At 42.8% G+C, this 21,189-nt stretch overlaps 1 protein-coding gene across 14 annotated transcripts in view; it reads right to left on the bottom strand.

Annotated features, from left to right (window-relative positions):
• NCAM1 (neural cell adhesion molecule 1) overlaps positions 1–21,189 on the bottom strand; it is a 294,892-nt gene that overhangs the window by 166,273 nt on the left and 107,430 nt on the right. The gene's annotated exons all lie outside the window — the stretch shown is intronic.

Raw genomic sequence — 21,189 nt, 5'->3', positions numbered from 1 at the left:
AATTTAAATTCAATTACAACAGATTAAAAAAAACAACTACTATTATCCATTCTACAGATAAAGAAACTGAGGCACAGACAGATAACAGTCATTTGCTCAGGGTCACACAGTAAGTAGCAAGGCACAGATTGTGAACCTAGATGGTCTAAGTTCTAAAGCACAGGGACCCTCCCAGAAGGCTAACCTAGCCAAGTCCCTAACATGAAGTTAGCATCCCTGAGACTCAGTTTTCTTCATCTGTAAAATGGGATTAGTAACATCTGCCTCATAAAATTGTTAGGATTCAGTGAAATAAGCACTCAAAAAAAAAAAAAAAACCAACCAGCTTCTGCTATGAATTAGACTATTTCCAGTGTTTCTGAGAAGGGTTTTAGAGAATCTCAGCTTAGTGTGGGTCCCCTCACAGTTTCCCTGGTGTTTCAGGACTCCCTGGAAGAAGCCAGGGACTTATCACGGAGTCAGCCTGGGTGTGGCGGGCTCCCCATGTTAACAGAACCATATCCAGACCATCATTCATCATTTAACTGTGCTCAGCACTGACTGAGTGTCCTCCACCGTGCTGTGAGCACTATGTAAACTGGGTAAGATCCCTCATCTTAAATATCAGTCTGTGGGTAAGATAGACACAAACAAAAAAATTACATCATAGCCAGGTGAGTGCTCAATCAGAGGACAGTACCCAGAGGAAAGTGACGCTGGGAATGTAGTCATTAGCTTTGCCTGGGGGAAACCAGAGACAAGGCCCAAATCCATCATGAGCACTTAGCAAACGCTAATTTATGGTGGATCTGCTATACTGTTCTTCAAACACATTCCCTTTACAAAATTACTGAGTTTTGATAAGACCTCAGCTAAATATCAGAGTTTAGTTTCTTTCTGTGCTCAAGGTCATCAAGAAATCTTAACTGCAAAACCTCAAAGGTCCCATTTACTGAAAGCGACCTTGCATCTCAAAGAATATAAAATATATTTCATTTTTAAAAAAATGCTTATATTATTTAATAATTCAAAGACAGATATTATTTTCCTTTTATATGAAAATACTGTATAAAAACATAGCTATGGCTTTCTGCATATAAATATGATTTAATTTTAAAGACTCCCCCTCCACGGGGGCACCTGGGTGGCTAGTGCTTGAGTGTCTGCCTTTGGCTCAGGTCGTGATCCCCGGGGTCCTGGGATCAAGTCCCGCATTGGGCTCCCTGCGGGGAGCCTGTTTCTCCCTCTACCTGTGTCTCTGCCTCTCTCTCTGTGTCTTTCATGAATAAATAAATAAAATCTTTAATTAAAAAAAAAAGGTTTCCCTCCATGTTTCTCTTTATTTACAAAACGTACTTGACGTTCTTGTCCTTATGACTTAGAAAAGACTAGATCACAGCCAGTGGAGTTGGTCTGAAACAAAATCTATCTGCAGTCCCTTTATTCCAGTTCAAGTGGCCCAGACACCCTCACTGAGCCGCTGGTCGCCAGCCCATGGGCCCTGGGAGAGGCAGAGTCATTAGGGCTGAAAGAAGCCGTCCAGTGAACCGTGGGCCTGAGCTGCTCATGCCCAAAAGTGGGCCCCCAAGAATCTGTTGCCATAGGGGTGCAGGAGGTGAGAGCTCTGGCTCTCCCATGCGCATCTAGATCGCGGAAGCCCAGCCAATGAGAACCACTCCACGCTGTGACGATAAGGAAGGCGGAGGGGACCATGTGGGGGGGCTCTGAGGCTCAAGCAGCCCAGTGCGTGTGGCGATTCATCCATCACTGGATAGCTGAAGATACCAGAACACGATCTCCATCACCTCTAGGATGATGTTAGCAAACCTATCCGGCTGGCTTCTGTCGCTGATCAAAATGGTGCCAAGTGGTAGGACTCCTCTCCTGACTCTAGCATCCAAAGACATTTAGCCTTTCATGCCCTTGATGGTGTCCTCATTCAAACTACCCGACTGGTCCTCCACTAGCTACCGCCAAATGGTCAGCAGCTGAAGCATTAGTCTCTCTCTGTCATCCATCATCCCTCTTTGTTTCTGGAGCTGTTGCTTTCACTGCCTAAGGAGGGCTCTGTTTTTCTCTCTGTGTCTGAAGCAGCATGATAGTACTTATTTGCTATTGATTGCTTTATCTGTTAAGCCCCGCAAGGTAGCAGCAATTGCAGCAGCTTGCAGGTGTGTGTGTGTTGGGGGGTTATCCCCCGCCGAGCAGCACAGCACATGGCAGGTTCCCACTGGGCAGCAAGACTGTGGATGGGGGAGGACCCGTGGGAGAAGAGAATGACTTCACGGCCCATTGAGGTGGGGGGGGGGCATCCGGAGTGCTTCCACCCACCTGCAGGGTGTCCTTCACCATCGCCTGCTTGCTCCAGTCCGTCTGCTTCTTTGCTTTTAAGTAAAAGGCTGTGAAACATTCACTCCCGTCAGAAACGGAATGACTCTGTGTACCTGATTGTGTTGGGGAGATGCTGAGCGAGGGTGCCTCATTCCATAAAAGTCTGCCGCTAGCGTTCCTATCTAGAGAAAAGAGACTGGGCGTTTTTTTGACTTTCAAAGGGAAGCCTTCCAAAGACTTAAGAATAAAGAATCTCTCTCCAGCTGTGCACCATAAGACCATAAATCTAAGGCTGCAGAGCCTTTAGCACAGAGCTTCATGCATTACAGTTATAGGGTGGTAGGCAGGGACGAGGACCAGGACATAAACTCCGTTTGAGAATAAAAGGTGAAAATTTTTCTCCAGTTCTACTTGGTGCAATGAAAGAGCTCAGATTCCCCAAGGCCCATGGGGCATTTTTCTGTTTTTCTCTGAAACAAGCTTTCGCCAAGTGGGCCTTCTCCATGCTCAACTAGACGCCAGAAAGAAAAGCCACGAGGGGAGTGTGTGATCGGTTTCCCATCCTGCTCCAGACCCGCAGCTTGGACGAAGGGGCCTCCATCCAGAAGTCAAGGCTCCGTGTCCAGACACCAAATCACGGTAATCTGTGTGTTATGGAGGCTAGAGATCACTGGTATCTACAAAAACACAACTGGAGTGGACCAGCTACTAAGTATTCCGTATTTGTTATTCATTTATGTTGTCACTCATTAAGAAGCCAGGCTCCAAGGGCTCAAGAAAAATGGATAATAAAGAAACACTTAACCGGGTTGATTCTATTCATATTAGTCATTTTCTGTCGAGTAAGACTGCTGTTGGTTATAGCATTTAGCATGTTAGTACTAGTATCTTGGGGGAGCCTAGTTTGAGAAGCACCGCTGTGAACCTGCCAGTTCCTGCTGCTGAACAAAGAAGGGGATCCCTAGCAACAGTCACCAAGGCCTGTTACATAATCTCACTCCTTTCTTCCAGTAGCCAAGCGTAATGACTTATTTGTCTAAGATAAAAAGCATTTTTCCACCTAGACTGTTGTATTCTCACTTTATCCTCCCCTCCCAACAAATAGGCAGGTGGGGGACGGAGACGGTTAGACTTACTTGACTCTCCAAATACCTCCAACAGGTAACTACCTTTAGAATTTAAAGACCACAAATAGACTTTTATAGAGCTGTCATTGTATTTGGAAACTCAGTTCTGCCTGGATCTGAATCCCGATTCTGCTACTTGGTAGCAGTGTGTCACTGGGTATAAGAGTTTAATCTCCCCGTGCCTCAATTTCTTCACCTGTACAGTGAAATCAAAATAATAGCAATACCTGCTTCACAGGGTGGTAGTGGTGATCTGATCCCTGACAAAGCACTGGGCACTACATATATATATATATGTATATCCACATGTATATGCCATTCGTCTTTCCTTTGAGGGACAGTGTGGCATTCTTTTTTTTTTTTTAAGATTTATTTATTAATTTGAGAGAGAGATAATGAGTGGGCGGGCAGAGAGAATGTGAAGCAGACTCAATGCTAAGCACAGAGCCCCATGTGGGACTCAATCCAATGACCCTGAGATCACAACTCGAGCCCAAACCAAGAGTCGGATGCTTAACCAACTGAACCACTCAGGCATCCCCAGTGTGGCATCCTGGTTACAAACTGACTGGATTGAAACCACGTCTCTTCTACTTACTTGTGATATCTTGGGAAAGCCCATTTTTTCTTTGCCAAAATTTTCTTATCTGCAAAATGTAGAAAATCACAGCTCCTACCTCACAGCCACGCTGCTACGTTTAAATGAATTAATGTAAGGCATTCAAGACAGCATCTGGCAAATAATACATGCTTAATAAAAGTTAGCTACCAATGTCCACAAGCTGCAGCTATAAAAGTACCATCAAAGACAACCTGAGAATTGTGAGCTAGTTTCTCAAGAGGGAAAGATTGTTCCAGAAGGCTTTAGACAGAGGTAGAAATAAATTGTGCAATATCCCTATCAATATTTCTTTAATCAGAACTCAATTTCTTATTTCAAGGAAGAATTGCTGGAGGATACCAGAGGATACTGTTCTCTCTGCTTTCTCGCTTCTGTTTCTCTCCCTTTTGCACTTCTTTCTTCATCAGGTATTGGAAGGAGGTTCTACAGCCGGATGGCTTGGGTGTGAATCTTCCTCCCATCTTGTGTAATTGTGAGTGAGGCAAGTCACCTCATCTTTTAAAATCTTAGTTTACTTTCCTGTAAGTGGGGAATATAAGCCCACTTCCTGGGGCTGGTGTATTGAATGAGATATTGCCATGCATTGGAAAGAACCACAGCTCTAATTTTCATATTACATTATTTACAGTCCTATCAGGTTCAGATATGATCTTCTTGCTAAGTGATTATCTCCATCACCTCTCATACAGCTATGCCTTCTAACCTACTTCCTTCCCCTGTAACATTTGCATTTCAGACTCCTTACCCTCTCAGGCGTGTCTAATTTCCAGTTATTATGAGATGCTCTTCCTGAGAATATAACTACAGCAATGAACTATGCTCTGGCATGGGAGCCCTGAGTGGCCTACAAAAAGCATGAGTCCAATAAAGCACCCTCATTACCTCATCCTGAAGTCAACGGTTTGGGCCAAAGATCTACCCAACAGAAGGCAATCGAAATGGGACCAGGGAGGCCCCTGAGCTGTGAGACCATGGGGTGTGATGCAAATGTTTGAGGAGGAACAGGTCCATCTCACCAGTTTGATCTGTGCCAACTGCTTAACTTTGCTGAGGAGCAGTTAACTTCTATGTTAAAACAGACTTATTCTACATGGTGTGTATTGCTGGAGGGCAGAGGGGGAGGCAGTTCCAGAGATGGACTGGATCTTCTAGAACATCAAACTTGTGACAACGACCCAATGCTGCCCCCCGCCCCCTGCCACCACACACTCCGAATCATTCTGATCTGCTCTATGCTCTCTCTCTCTCCACAGCCATGAGCACTGTCTACCGTGCTGTGTAATTTTGTTTCTTATGTTTACTGGCTACCGGCCACTTCAAACCCCACTAGAATGTGAGCTCAAGAAAAGGAATCTCTGCTGTTCCTTTTGCTGATGAATCCCAAGTGCCTAGAACAGTACCTGACTCACAGAAACTGTTCAGGGAGCATTTGCAGAGCAAATGAATGAATCACAGTCAAAACGGAACATCACACAAACTATGCCTAGAAGAGCTAACTTCTGGGGAGTCATGTTTTGGGTATAATTTAAGTTTCTATGCAAGTTCTCATTACTTCTTCCCATTCTAATCCAGAACAATTTTATCACTCCCTTTTCCCCAGTTCTTCTACTATGTGGACCCTAAAGAGTTTCAGGCTTTGTGGATTTAACTCCCAAGTAAGACATGCAGGCTTGACTTTCCCCAGTATCGTCCCAGCAGGCTAGCTGTATGACCCACACTAGCAAAAGAGCACTGCGCTGGTGTCACAAAGAAAGCGGGGAGAACAGCTGGACAATTACCCCCCATCCACTGCCTTCTTGGCCTTCGTGCTTCACATATTCCCTACAAGTTCAAGAGTTCATTCATCGCATTTCACTACAAATTATGTTGCAGAAAGTGAAATAATGTGCTCTGTGGTTCTAAATCTTCTTTTCCACAAACTGTGCTGTCTTGCTTTATTGTTCAGTGATGCAAAACTTCTCCTTTACAGAAGATGTATTAGTCTTGATCCCATTAATATGGGTCAGTAATACTCTAAGTAATAATCCATGCAAGGCAAAGCCATCTCAAATGTTATAACTAAAACACGCAACCAACAATGTTTTTTCCTGTCAGGGTCTTTGAATTTATCAAGTAATAGTCCATAGCATAATGTAATATAAATGAGCTTAGAGAGAACAGCTAAAAATTACTTCATCATAACTACTTGTTCAGATTATGAAACAAACAATTGGAAATAACACAACTTACAGGCAGCTAGATAAACTCCAATTATTCAAGACTCACTCAAGAACCTCCACATACATTCTGAAGATGTTCTTTTTCATCAATCTGCATAATATTATGTTGCATGTACTGAGAAATCCATTTTTTTCCTGTACAATAAAAAAAATCTTATAGACAAGAACCATGTAAGTTGCTTTGAGAAGGAAATCCTAACCAGAATCCTTGGCTAGGCTTCTTGCTTTCTTCAATTACTCAAAACAGCAAGCGTTATCATCTTCCTTTGGAAAATGCATCTTTTTCATATTATGATTATCACTGTTAGGTCTCTTCATCCCCTCCTTTCGGAAATGCTGCTCCCATTGCTTTTTTGTGAAATATTATGTCTTTTTCTCCCCAATACACAGTTACTTTCACTTTTCCAACTCTGCCAACAGGCCCGTTCTTCAGCCCACTGATTCATATGCCACTCCACAATGCGGGGGGGGGGGGGGGAAGGCAGAGGAGGCAGGGGAGGAGAAGAGAGAGGGACGGATCGCTGCATAGCACTGTCTTGAACCAAGCTTGCTCATATAGTAAACTTAAACCTAGTTAATAGCTTATGCACTGAATTTAAAAAAAAAAAAAACTAAGTCAACTCTATTTTTTAAATTTTCAAGGAAAGAATCCAAAACCTGATGAATTTTTAAGCCAAATGTATGGTTTTGATGAAATACATAGATATGACACATTCTGATTTGGCAACTGATTTGTTAGTCAAACAGGTTTAATATGCACTGGCCCCAATTACAGCCGCCTTAGTCCTAAACAAGACAAGTTCACAACATCCACCAGCTCCCCCAAAGATGATAAAATCTGATGGGTTCACTCTCTCTGTCCTTTTAGCTCCCATCTCTTCACCCACTTACCACTGAGGCCGACTATCGTTCCCTTGAGATCTGCTCCTTTTCCTATGCTTTGGAGTTCAGGACAGGACTTACTGTTTGTCCTTAAAGCCTGTGCTGCTTCTCCCTCTCTGTGTTCACTTCTGATGAAGCAACTTCAAATACACCAACCCAAGACTAACACTAAACTCTGATTCTTCAGTGCATAGAGCTCCTCCAGAACCACTGATTTTGCTAAAATTAAAGTGGTTAAAGGTAAGTTTTCCAATGGTATAGAAGGCAATTGCTGTGGCACGGGAGAAGCAGACTGGACCTAGTACTCCCCTGCTGGCTAGAGTCATGGTGAGGACACACCTGCTATGTCAGCAGCTAAGAAGAGGCCATGTCCTTTGACCTCCACAATGCCCACTTTGGGGTTGTGGGGGATGCAGAGACCAAGAGAAGTAAATCCCCTTTCTGCTCAAAGAGCCATGCACACACATTTGTGTACAAATCCATTTTCCATGACAATAAATCAAACTATGCCAGAAAGCCCTGTAAGTGATCAAGAAGAACAAACTGAGAGCTGTTCATGCCTCATGCTCACCCCATCCCGGTGGTCGAGTTCAACAGCTCTTGCAAACAGGGAGTCAGTACCCTTAACTTAGCTGCCTTGCTGCAGGCAGGATGTTTCTGGGGTCACTAAGGTGTGCCACCTACAGAAAGGGTCAGACAAAATGGGACTGAGTCACAGAACTGCTAAGATCCATAACAACTCTGAATCAGAGCAGACAGAGAGTTATAGATGTAAAAGTCCACTTTAAACTGAAAAAAAGCAAAAATTAAAGTCAGCCGAGTCATATGTGAGTGCACAAGAGGCTCTCCAGACTCTTGGTCTTCCCAACGCTAGCTCAGAACATGAACACTGCAGACTTAATGACATAAAAAGAGACAGACCAGGAAGCAGGAGATGCACCCAGGACCTGCCCAGCTCCAGTTGCAAAGGATTGCAAAAAAAAAAAAAAAGAGTCTCTCAGCTTCTTGTATGTACTACCAGTGATGCACTTAGTAGATCTGTTTAGAAATAACTGTCTCAAGAAAGAATGACTGGGATACAATTATGTGCTTTCTTTTCTGGTTAAAATTTGTATTTGTTGGATTCCTAGAAAAATAGATATTTTCCACGATCCTAGTCAAAAAATTATGTCCCTGGGCTTGGGCTAATCTGCAAGGTTGTGGTTTTAATTATTTACACACCCTGCATTTGCTACAAAGCTGACTTAAGTATAGTCAACCTATAAGTTACCTTTGGAAATGGAAGGGAAGCTATCCAGATATTCTAACCCAAAAATCTTATCTTTCTTCCATCATATTGGGGTTATGATTGATATTCTAAAAATGTAACACTTCAAAATTTATGGGTTTAAGTTATCTACTAAAGATTCTACTGGAAGCTGGAAAACTGGCCTCCTCAATCTGCTACTCTGTGCAACCTCTTCACAACCTTCCAAGTTGGAAAGTGTTCCCTTGCACCTTGTGTACCGTTGCACCCTGAGTATCCTTCTGAACGGGCACGTGTACCTCACACTTTCTGACAGGAAAGAGATAAATAAGAAAAGGAAAGTGTCTCGGTGATGTGTGAACCATTAGCACTATCTTCCTTAACGATGTTAATAAGAATGTGGAAGATACATTCTTGAGAACCTGAACTTTGATTTTTTTCAAAAAGAAAGAGCTGTTCAGTCTTAAGTGTCTGATGGCTCCCCCCCCTTCCCAGCACATGCCAGCTGATCGGTGGAATGTGTATTTAAGAGGGCTGGTGAGTCATACACTTGGTAAACGTTACCTGAAGATGAGCAGGAAGGCAGAGGTGACTTTTAGAGTGTTCATCACAAAATGCTCACCAAAAGTGCTCCCTACTTTGTCAATTCTGAAAAATGAGGAGTCAGGTCATGTGATCTGTTGGACTGGCAGGGCCCCTCAGGGCTCCTGTAACCCCACTACTGATGGAACAGATTTTCTCACAGAAATGGGTGTCGGTGCAATGTGAGGTCTGTTATATGCAACCTGGTGTTAGAAATAGATCTGTCTGAACTCCTCTATTATCGTTTTTCAAGGTATAGCATCATTCCTGTTACTGCTGCGTAATGCAGCTCACAGAAGTTAGATATCATTTACTGAACTGTGCGAGAAGAGTGTCCCCAGCTTCTAGAAGGCAGGCAACCAGGGAGCCTGCCAGAACCAGAGATGAGCTGTGTCCATCTACATGGTGTATGTGAGCTGGCTGAAATCCATCTACACCGGCTCTAGTCAGAAAGCCCAAAAAGTATCCCCTCAATAAATTCCTCCTAAGAACAATAAAGCGTTAACGCCGGGCGCTGCAGGATGACAAACCAGAGAAAGCCAAGCGCCCTTCCCTGAGGGCCCTCACACCCAAGCCAGAGACAAAGCAAGTAAACACGTAAACCAATGTAACGCAGCCTGTAATAAATGTTACAGGACGGCTACAAGGCGCTCCGGGAGTTCGGTGGGAGAAAGGGCTTCCTGCTGGGTGAAGGAGAGACGAGGTTTCTGAAAGGCCAGGTTCCTAATTCATGGACACCCAGTGAACAGGAGCCCCATCGGGGTGCATCTATCTTACGGATAAGCGTGAAGACCCCTACTGCTGCCCACAGCCTTCCGTACTGGGCAGTCACAGGACAAAACAAATAGGAAGGTAACTGCAGAGCGGGCCGCACGGGAAGGACGGCACCCCATAACCGTGCCTCACCTGATCTCGTAACAGACTCCGCCCTGCAACCGGCCCCTGGCTTTGCCGGGTTAGCACCAACAGGGTAACTGGTCTCACCTACCAGGAAATCACAGAACTGCCCCGGATTTCACCCACTACGGCTCTGCAGACAGGCCGACATCCGTATCCGTCAACGCAAATCTCTGTCAAGGTACACTTTTAATAGCCTTTATGGATGGAAATGCTGAAGATTCCCTTGGCCCCGAGCCTGGGCAGTGAATCACCCTGATGCCCAGCATCCTGACTGTGGTTTTGCAACTCTCACTACAGGGAAGTTCACACGGTGTGCCTGGAGGAACACCTGTGCAGACACTGCTGGGGTTCCAGGGTGACTCAGTGGGTGAGACCCACTGAAAACAACAGACCCATCAAAAACAACAGCACGCTTACTGAGCGCCCACGATGCACGCAACTCTTCCAACTGGTTTGAATGGATGAATTCTCTTCACTCTCGCAAGGATGCTCTCCAGCTGTTAGCACTTTTGTTGTCCTCGTGTTAGAGCCGTAGGTTGAATGGACAGGACTTGTACGTAGCACATGGTAGAGTGAGTCTCGTTTTAGAGCCCAAGCCCTTAACGACCTGGCTAAGCTGCTTCTACGCGCATTGAGGTAACGGTGTGGGCATCAGGATGGGAGAACCACCTCAAAGTCAGGACACCTGCAACACAGGGTGCTTAACAGAAGAGCACTGCGGATCGGGAGGCAGAAGGCCGCTTCTCTATTACTTCATTTCATGGCACATAAGAAACCGTCGATTGTAAGATGCATCATTATCATTATCTGTACCACTAATAAAAAAAAAAAACTCTCAAACCATGACCCAGTGGTCAAAAGCCACCAATTATAAGCCGATCCTGATATCACAGGTAGGTATTAAAATGTGGGGGGAAACATTTCAGAATTTGTAAAATGCTGTTACACTCTTAATTATAATGAACAAATCATGTAACCTGGGACCCAGTTTCTACATTTGTAAAACAAGAGGCTGGTGATTAGTAAGGTCCCTTTCAACCTGACTACTCTAGGTACCATCTATATACAGAACACAGCACTAGTGTGAGGAGAGCCAAGCGTCTTAGGGCCCTGAATTTAAGGAGGCACTCACCTCGGGGTGGTGTGAATCTAAGGTGGGTGCCTCATTCAATCATGCTCCCTGGCACCCTGGCCTGACTCGTTCTAATGATGGAGGAAGCCATGGGGACTCAGACACTTTGTCTTCTGGGTTTTCCAATCAAGATCTTTTTTATAATGATCTGCTCACACTTAAGAGCAACTGTTTCCAATTACATTCATCTCTCCTGCAGAGATGTGTTTCCTTGCCTTGGAGCATTTCTTTGCATTTCTATTCCCTCTCCCATTTCTCCCCATCTCTACTAAAATGCCTGATTCCAGGTTGGTTCAGCTGGCTTTGCATCCTTTCACGGAAATTGAAGATAGCTATGTGAGCTCCTCTGGGCTGGTAACTTTGCTGTATCCCCAAGTTAAACACTACACCCCATCTCATAGGAAACCCCTTGCTGATCTCAAGGAATGAATACAGACTAGGCCCCTGGAACTCAGTCCACTGGGGCCACACTGCCTGAAAGCATCTTAGAAATGTAGAACCTCGCGACCCATTTCTGACTTGCAGAATCTGCATCTTAACAAGATTCCTGGGGTACTCATGAGCACAGCAAGTGTGAGAAATACAGAACTAAGCAGGATCATGTCAAATACAAAGAAAAGCATCGCAAGTGATAATAGCTACTATTTATGGGTCAAATGCTCTCCATAGAGCATCTCCACCATGTGCAGCAAGGCAGACAAGTAAATGATGATTTATCTACTCAGTGCAAATTCTTCTGGGACTATGGTATATTGATCACCATAGGCCAATAAATCAACATTTGGTAAACTTTTTTCCTGTGAGTAGTAGCATACTCACCTCCCATTCTCTCCCTAAAACTGTAAAGACCAAAGCCCAAGACTGTCAATCAGCACAGCCTTGATACCAACTGTGTGCACCTTGGCTAGTTGTGAAATTCTCTGTAATTCCGTGTCTTCATCAATAAAATAGGGGAGAGGATGGAATATAAGTACATTTGTAGTACTGCCAGTAGGAAAGGCTGGTTAAGCTAAACTGGTACAAATCATTGGCCTAACAATTTGATCTAATAGTTCAATTTCCTCAAGAAAAAAAATATGCTCACTCTGTTTGGGGATCATCCATCTATCTACATAGTGCATAGGTGATGACAGGCAGATATCATTGTCTCTTTGAAAAACCTCTCTTCTGAGTAAAGATATCTGATGTAACTTTAATTGTGACTGAAAAATCCAGCAGCCAAAAATGCCCTCCTCGCATGACTATAGATGTGCATCATCTGATAGCACAAGAGGCACCTTGCTCATTTATTGAACTCCAGGGAGGTAGAGGGTTGCTTCTGACAGAGTTGTTAAGCAAATAAGGATACTCATCGTTGCTGAATACATTAAGCTATTCTTATTTGACCTTGCCAAACTAGGTTTGACTGACCGACATGATCCAGTATTGTCTCTTGTTCATTTGTATGATGTGTCAGCCATGCTCACCGTGTCCAGACCCTTCTTGCCTTTGTTGCTTTTATAAAAGGTTTCATTGAATTGCTTATTAACACTGCTGTATATAAAACTACTCCTTTGAAAGATTTCTTTGGCTTGGCTCCAGCTCAATTAGCAGACTACTTCCAGCTGATGAAAAGTAACAGTCAATATCAGATTATAGTTAGCAACTATTCACAAGAGTAATCAAATTAGATTTTGGTATCTATGGTGACACAACAAAAATTTCCACTAAGCCCTGTGGTTTTACAATAAGACTACCATGGCTTTATATTAAATTATTGTTCAAAATGTTTTCTCAAAATCCAATCAGCATCTCAGGAGATACACATTCAAGTCTGTGGGCATATAATAAAATGTATAACCAGGGCTTTACCAATTTAAATATTAAGTAGTCTTAAGAGTATATGGGAGCAATGTGTATAGATCTTAGTCTGTCTTCTCTTCCAACAATGCCTTCTTAATTCTCCATTATGACTGGCCTTTGTTTTTTTTTTATTTTTTTATTTTTTATTTTTTATTTATTTATTTATTTATTTATTTATTTTTTTTATTTATTTATTTTTTTTTATGACTGGCCTTTGTTAAGGTAAAGTACCAACTGGTCTTTTAATAAAACTTATCAAGCCAAGGCTGGACCAAGTAAGAGAATAATAGAAAAAAGGAAAAGCAATTACAGTTTTTGATGTGCTTATAATCTAAATAGGATATTAAACATACAAATTAAAAGACAATGTTAATACAGTAGATTTCAATTCATGTGCTTACAGAGTATATATACATACACATGACATATGAATTATATACAGATTCAATATCACTGCAGTAGGCAGAGTAAAGCCTCTATGGGAGTTTATTGTTTTTAGTTCATTAAAAACAAAATGGAACGCCACCACCAAAAAATCCTTGGATGAGATTTTCTTTTGTAAAAAAAAAATAAAATAAAATAAGTCCGGGGCACCTGGGTGGCTCAGGTCATGACCTCAGGGTCCTGGGATGGAGCCCCGTGTGGGCCTCTGTTCAGCAGGGAGTCTCCTTCTCCCTCTGCCCCTCCCCCTGCTCTCTCACTCAAATAAATCAATAAAGTCTTTTTTAAAAAGTCTCTGATGCCTCGTGAGATGGCATACATCTTCTGGCCGACCCCTAACCAGAGAGAGCAAACAGCAATCTTGGAAGGGCACGCCTCTTTGCCCACTATGCTGTAGACACCCAGGAGACTATAGCTGCCATCATCTATGGTTCACACCCAACTCCTGGACCTGCAAGCACAGGTGGGATCCACCCTCCATATTTCCTGGGAACTGAGGCCTCATGAAGGAGGCTGGGAGGCTGTCTCAGACCTCCTTCCTGACAGACACCCCTCCTCCCACCCCTGCCATCTCTCCACACATCATCTTTCCCCTGCTCTGGCAGCAGTAGAGACAGGATGGTAAACACTGGCTAAGAGCAGTCATCTAACTAGGGAACAAAGTGACAGTCTCTCCTTTTATAGGCACCCCCAATCTTTCCCAAGATACCCCCCAACCCGATTGGCCTCTGGAGGTGAAATCAGTACCTTTGAGTGTTGGTATCATTAAATGAAATGGCATATGTGACACATGAAATAGCATATTTAAAAACTGTAAAGGCTAAACATACAAAATTACTACTGCATATTATTACTGGTTTTTTTTTTTCTTTTTAAAAGCCCATGTACACTGCTTATCTTCACTCAAATGCCAATCATGTTCTGGATCTGAGCAATATGCAAAACACAGTGGAAAATAGCACAGCAGAAGCCACTCCACTCTGTTCCCTTAATGACTTACATTTACCTTGGCAACTAAATACACAATGACTCGGCACTTAGGGACCCTCCAAGCCAGCACTAATACAACTCCATTTATGATTCCATCTATACGATCCAATGTTTTGGCAATTTACAGGCACAGCCATGTCTCTTTCCCCCTTGTCACTATAAAAATACTGTTATAGATCTGGAGCTTTAGAAATTATATCAGTTATAGCCTCCATTCAAACAATTAACTTAATAATCCATGATTACCAATTAGATGCTCAATTGGACAGATGCTTGCTCTTATATACAAAAGCGGTGCTGCATATGAATACTACCCCCATCAAACTTGACTGACAGGTCTTTTTTTTTCTCCCCTCTAAGTTAAAAAAAAAAAAAAGAGAGAGAGAGAGAGAGAGAAGTCTTTCAAAGCATTTCATTTGCAAGGTTTTATGTGTCTGATTTGACAACCTGTATATGACTTAGATGGAAGACATATTTTTACTTTGCAAACCTAAATTTTCATCACAAAGCAGTATTTCTTTAAGGACATTTCAGGCTTTGGGGAAACATTCATGCTTACCTGAGAGACCTCTTTCAAATTATCAGGTAAAGCACATTTCTGTAGTGGGCACTTGAAAATCACACCATATATTACCAGCTCAATAGGGCGTATCAGCTTCTGCCAGCCTCTCTTTTCATTATTACATACATGGATGATAGGAAACAATGACAGTCTACAGACCCACACGCCCTACGCAACCCCAATCTCTTCTCTTTTTCAGAAACACAATCAGATATCTGAGCCTGTTCTCTGTAGAATTTCAGAATCTGAATCTCTAGTATTATCCTTGAAGACATGGTACCTAAATTATAATATACTGCGATTATTAGTGGGACTTTATGCCTTTATACCTTGTGTGCAAAGTCTCCCTAAAGAATGAAAGCCATTCCTTCAAAAGAAAAAAGTAAGCTGAAGCAGGAGCTCATTCCTCGAACAGATTGATCCTCAAATAGTAATAGTCATAATAAAGCAACCACATCTTCCCAGTGAAGGAAAATTTCTGGAGAAATCATCAAGCCAGTGGTCTTAGCCTCTGTGAAACAGACCGCCAGACTGCCTGATTCAGCTGAAGGTGCTAGAGTGTGTTATGGTCCGACATTCATTGAACACAAGTCTGTTTCATTTTTAAAAAATTAAACACTGAAACAGATAAACACATTCTGAAAACACAATGAAAACCATGCAGGTCCATGGTTTATCACAGATTCCCTTAGTTTTCCCATTAATTAGAGAAAGAATAAATCAAGAAGCTTGGCAGAGAAATTAAAATTTATTATGTATTTCGCTAATCAACTGGGCATCTGTCTCTGGGACACAAGAAACAGACATACTCTGTTCCCTCCGGAAGAATAAAAGGAGGAACCAGGATGGAATCACAGGCACCAAAAGAGAGAGATGGTGGCATAGTGAAGAGCTAGTGTGGCCACTTGCCAGCTGATGGACTTCAGGCAAGTCACTTAGCCCCCCTTGGTTGCCCCAGCCCCCACAGCTCTGAGATGAGGAGCCATCCCTACATGGAAGTGTATGGTCTTGAACATGTCAATGCTATTAGGTATATTTCTCATGGACGTTCAAGAAGAAGAAGCATCAATCACAGCCCCCTGCAAACTGGAAGGTGCTGGGATCAGAGACTGGTCTTTCTGCGAGGCCACAGGGCCAGGCTTTCTCACGGCCTGTCTACTTTTCTCCCCACGTTGCTGGGTCAGCTCTGCCTGCCCCAGCTGGTATGTGACACAGGGGCCGGCTCAGCCGGTCAGAACTCCTCTGGATCTTCCAGTTGCAGAGCACCCTGTGAACTAACTCAGTCTCTTTTGGGTTTCAACACTCATACTGCTATGAGAGAAATATAAGTAGATACCTCAACTCGCCCAAACTGGATAGCTCTATAAGTTGGTTACCCTTGGGACAGGTCTCTAGCCGAGCTCGTCAGCTGTGGGCAAGAGAGAGCTACTGTGGTCTACAGCATGGCCATATGGGTCAAGATGGCTGCAGGAAGACCACGCTGAGTGGCCAACATGACTCCATGAAAGGTTCCTTCAAAAGACCCTCCCTCAAAGTGAGATGCATAAGGAATGAAATACAATGAGACATCTTTTCAAATCTCTCACCACTACTTTCCTCCTCTCCCATCCTGACCTTGACATGAAAATAGTTGTCTGACCAACGCTTTCTATAATTGTGATGCCCTACTCAGTCTTGGAGCCTGGAAAGAACCATATGGTGGATGCCAAAGTGACTCCCCACAATATATGTGCATGTGCTAAGCCCCAAAGCCTGTGAATAAGGCCTTATCTGCGATAAGTGTCTTGGTAGATGAAGTTAAGCATCCTGAGATGAGATCATCCTGAACTTAGGGTAGGCCCCAAATTTCATGACAAGTGTCCCTATAATAAGGAGAGGACAAGCTGAGATACGAGTTAGTGGACGCCAAGCCAGAGAACACCTGGAGCCACCAGGAACCGGAAGAGGCACGGAAGGACTCTCCCTTAGAGTCTTCAGAGGGACCCAAGTCCCCTGCTAGCATCTTGATTTCAGATTTTTGGCTTCTAGAACTGGCTTCTAAAATAAGCATTTGTGTCTATTCATTCAAGAAGTACTTCCTGAGGGGGATCCCTGGGTGGCTCAGCGGCTTAGCGCCTGCCTTCAGCCCAGGGCATGATGCTGGAGACCCGGGATCGAGTCCCACGTCGGGCTCCCTGCATGGAGCCTGCTTCTCCTTCTGCCTGTGTCTCTGCCTCTGTCTCTCTTTCTCTCTCTCTGGCTCTCATGAATAAATAAAATCTTAAAAAAAAAAAAAAAAGAAGTACTTCCTGAGCATATCCTACATGCAAAGCCCCATACTAGGCAGGACATACGTAGATGTTGGGGAGGATAAACAAAAGGTGTATTCAACAAGTGACTTTTGCACAAAGCCTGGCACAGCATTTGACGCCATGGCAATGTGTGGTCAGAACACAAGAAAAAAACCAGCTCACGTGAATACAGCAGGCGGACATTGTGGCAGGGAGGCCTCCAGGAGCAGGTGTATCACACTCACAGAGTAAGTGCATATAGTTAAGTTGAACACCACTTACAGAGTGCCTAGGAGAAGCAAAGTGTTTGCCTAAGACCGAGTTAGAGAAAAATCTTTTGGACTGTTTTGCCTCCCTTCTTTGCTCACCTAGTGTCTCTGCATCAAAATCAAACGTCATCTCCCAGGTGAAAGTTTTGCTGGCTGAGTCCTAGAAAAACCAGCAATTTCTCCCTCTAACATCACAACCATATCGTCAATCCTTTATTATGGTGCCAATCATGCTGGTTTGTCACCACTGCCTTGTAAGTTTGCCTCCTCCGCCAAACTATAGGCTCCTAGAAAGAAGGGGCCATGTCTGATACATCCTGGGGTCCCTAGTACCTGGCACAAGAGCTGCTCAATGCATTCCTTGAATGAATAAGTCAGAGTTATTTATTCGTGAGTCAGGCTCCTATGTTGAAACATGCATAATAATTAAATGTTAAAACATTTTGAAGTCAGATACTTAAGTGGTCATATTCAGTCAGAATGAATCATATTTTTGTATCAAAATAGAAACATTTTCTATTCTTTTCTGCTCAAAGGTAAATCAACGCCAACGTTCAAGTCTCCTTTGGTACATAATCGAGAGTCTAGGTACAAATATATATATGAAATAGCCTGAACATGATGAAGCAAAAGGTAATGAAATAATTCATCAGTTTCTTTTTTTTTTAATATTTTTTTTTCAATTTTTATTTATTTATGATAGTCACAGAGAGAGAGAGAGAGAGAGGCAGAGACACAGGCCGAGGGAGAAGCAGGCTCCATGCACCAGGAGCCCGATGTGGGATTCGATCCCGGGTCTCCGGGATCGCGCCCTGGGCCAAAGGCAGGCGCCAAACCACTGCGCCACCCAGGGATCCCAATTCATCAGTTTCTTAAAGAAGAATTATGATTTCTTCTCCCTTTAGTATGTTAGGTCTTTTTTCTTTTTTTTTTCATATTAGCTTCTCTTTTACTTGAGGAAGAGTCAGAGTGGATGGACACAAAGAAAACAGTGAAAAGTATGGATGCCAGATAAAGTATTTCTTATCAGTACCCTATGACATTTCTTTTCATCCACGTTGACCAAGACCCATCTAGGACCTCATAAAGTTCTCCCAATTTGGCCCTATTCAGCCTGTTACTTGCAGAGGGAGCAAAGACAAGCCAAGAGCTTTACCCTAAAGACCCCTCATTAGTTACTCAGGAACCACTCGCCTCAACCTCACCTTCTGCCCTCAACCAAGGAAATCACTAGTGAGTTCTGAAGACAGCTAAGGAATGGACTCTACAGGAGGGAGCCAAATGATGGAGCCACATGTCCAGCAGGGAAAAAGGCAAGTTTCCTCCTGCCGACTGTTAACACCCCTAGAAATGTGTGAGAGGACAGCCCAAGCATGAGGGTTGACAGTCACAGATGGGGTGGGAACAGAGCACAGAGGGAGTCAGAAATTCAGGAGGCTGCTCTCTTCTCAGTTGCATGCGATCAAGTACAGGAGCCATTAGCCACACTGGCTATTTTATTTCATTGTGAACTAATTAAGTTAAATAAAAAATGCAGTTTCCCAGAGTCACTCTACCCCTATATCAAGTGCTCAGCAACCATGCATGACAAGTAGCCACCATATTGGACAGCACAGGTAGAGAAGGTTTCCCTCGATTTGGAAAGTTTGACTGGACTGGGTTGTCCTACACTATTTTTCTTTTCCCAGTGAGACCCAAGATTTTTTTTTTTTTTTTTTTGCCAAAATTCACAGACGACGCAAGTTACTTTAGGTCAATGCCACTGTGGAGGGCAACCTGGAGAAACGATGGTTTCCTCAGGCATGCTTCCACACCACACCCACATCCACCATGCTATACAAATCCAGGGGTACCAGTCACATCAGAGTGTATACGAGTCATGTGTCCTAGAGTTGCTCAGTGCTTGTCTGGTATCACACCTGCCAAGGGCAACCTTAATGGCCCGAAATTTATGATTTCTTCAAGTGTTTCATGTCATGCTCTCAGTATGCAGGAAAAATAAGGACTATATACCTCTAAGCTCAAAAGAAAAGAAAGAAGCAGAAAAGGACCCAGAAACATCATCAAAAAGGATTTTTAAACTAACTTACCTGAGTTAAGGTGCTCTCTTGTAAAATACTACTATTACTTCTGTTCTGGCGTGTTTCTCCTTCCAAATCCCATCACAAATGCTTCTCCAACACCTACTATTTACTCAACAGCAGAAATCAGCTCCCACTCAGAAAACAGCTAGGCATTGCCACTTAAAGATTCATAAATGTCAGATGTAGGTACTTTATAAAAACATTTTCAAAATTCAAATTACAGGTGAGTGTTTCAGATTTCCTTCTGCAACTTCCTTTCCACAGGTATTGCAAATGAAGTGATCCGGAGATTAACGAATGGCAGGTGTGTTCCTCACTTCTGACAAACGTACACTCCCACCACCACATCCAATGCGGGGGGTGGGGAAGTTAGAAATGTGCCATGTATATTTAAATGTTTTGTAAAAGGCTCTTTTCTCATTAGCCTAAATTGGAATAAGATGCTTCCATATGGCCCCAGGACATTAAAAAGTTTGCGAAACTTTTAAAATAACAGAATTAACATAAAAAACCTTACGATTAAAACATTGAAGAACACCTTCCAGGATGTCTAATGCCATGCTAAAAATACTCGCGGGGTGCCAGAAGGTGGAGTGACTGCCAGAGAGGTGTAAAGAAAGACACATCTTGACAGAGGCATTCCTGAGATTTGAGAGAAGTAAAAATGTTTTCTATGCTAAATTTTAGAAGTAACTTTTCTATACACTCTCTTTCTTACCCTTTTGAGTTTGGTGGATGCATGTTTTTCACTTGGACCTGGTATAAGGGTGCTGTGTTTTTGAAAAAAAAAAAAGGCAAGGCCCTCTTTCTTTCTGCAGAGATGTATTTACACTCAGCTGGAAAAAAAATAAGTCTAATAATAAGGCAAGTAGCAATGTAAAACACTTAGAAATCATGATTATTGGTCTAAAACCAGTGGAAGAAAGTTACTTTGGCTAGGCAATAAAGAAAGGTGACTCCAGAAACACAACAACCCACTTAGGAACTGTCTGAAGCATGCAGACTGGGTCAGCACGCTTATAAATTAAGACATAAATTATACCTAATGTAGTACAATAAAAGTGCACTAAATGAGGATGGTCTCAAAATGTGATTCCTCCTACACTGCCTCCTGAGCAATCTGTGTGATTAATCAAACATGCTAACTCAGCAAAATGAGTCCAGATTAGGCTTTTTTTTTTTTTTTTAACACTCCGCTCTTCCCAAGAACCATTACAACGTCTCTATTAGTTGTTCTGTCTTCACTGTCCAAGATGTTGACATTGACAAATGAAGGGACAGGGAATGAAAAATAAACACTTGTTGAATTCCATGATAATGCACTTATCTGAGACTAATACTTCATTGGTTAGTTATTTTATTTTTTAAAAAATTTTTGGTTAATTTTTAAATTTTAAGTAGGGCAATGCCATTTGCCTTTCCCAAAAGAAGTACCTCTAATTTAAGTCTTCTATGTTAGTCTTTATTAATCCATTTAATGAGAATGAATGCAACCACTGGTCAAAGCAACCAAATCCAACAAAGCTACTAGTGACAACTTTTGGAAGAAGTTAATTCTCAGCTATTGGTGATCATTTTAACAACAGTTGCCAACTACCAATGAAAATGAACAAAAACCCGGGAAATTTCACATTAAAAAAATTTTTTTTACATTTTTAAAAAAATTAATAAGAGTTACAAATAAAAACCAAGTCCCGCAGTTTGCCTACCA

The sequence above is a fragment of the Canis lupus genome, chromosome 3 (assembly GCF_048164855.1).
Source record: "Canis lupus baileyi chromosome 3, mCanLup2.hap1, whole genome shotgun sequence".
Classification (NCBI taxonomy): domain Eukaryota; kingdom Metazoa; phylum Chordata; class Mammalia; order Carnivora; family Canidae; genus Canis; species Canis lupus.
This window is presented reverse-complemented; position numbering and strand designations above follow the sequence as displayed.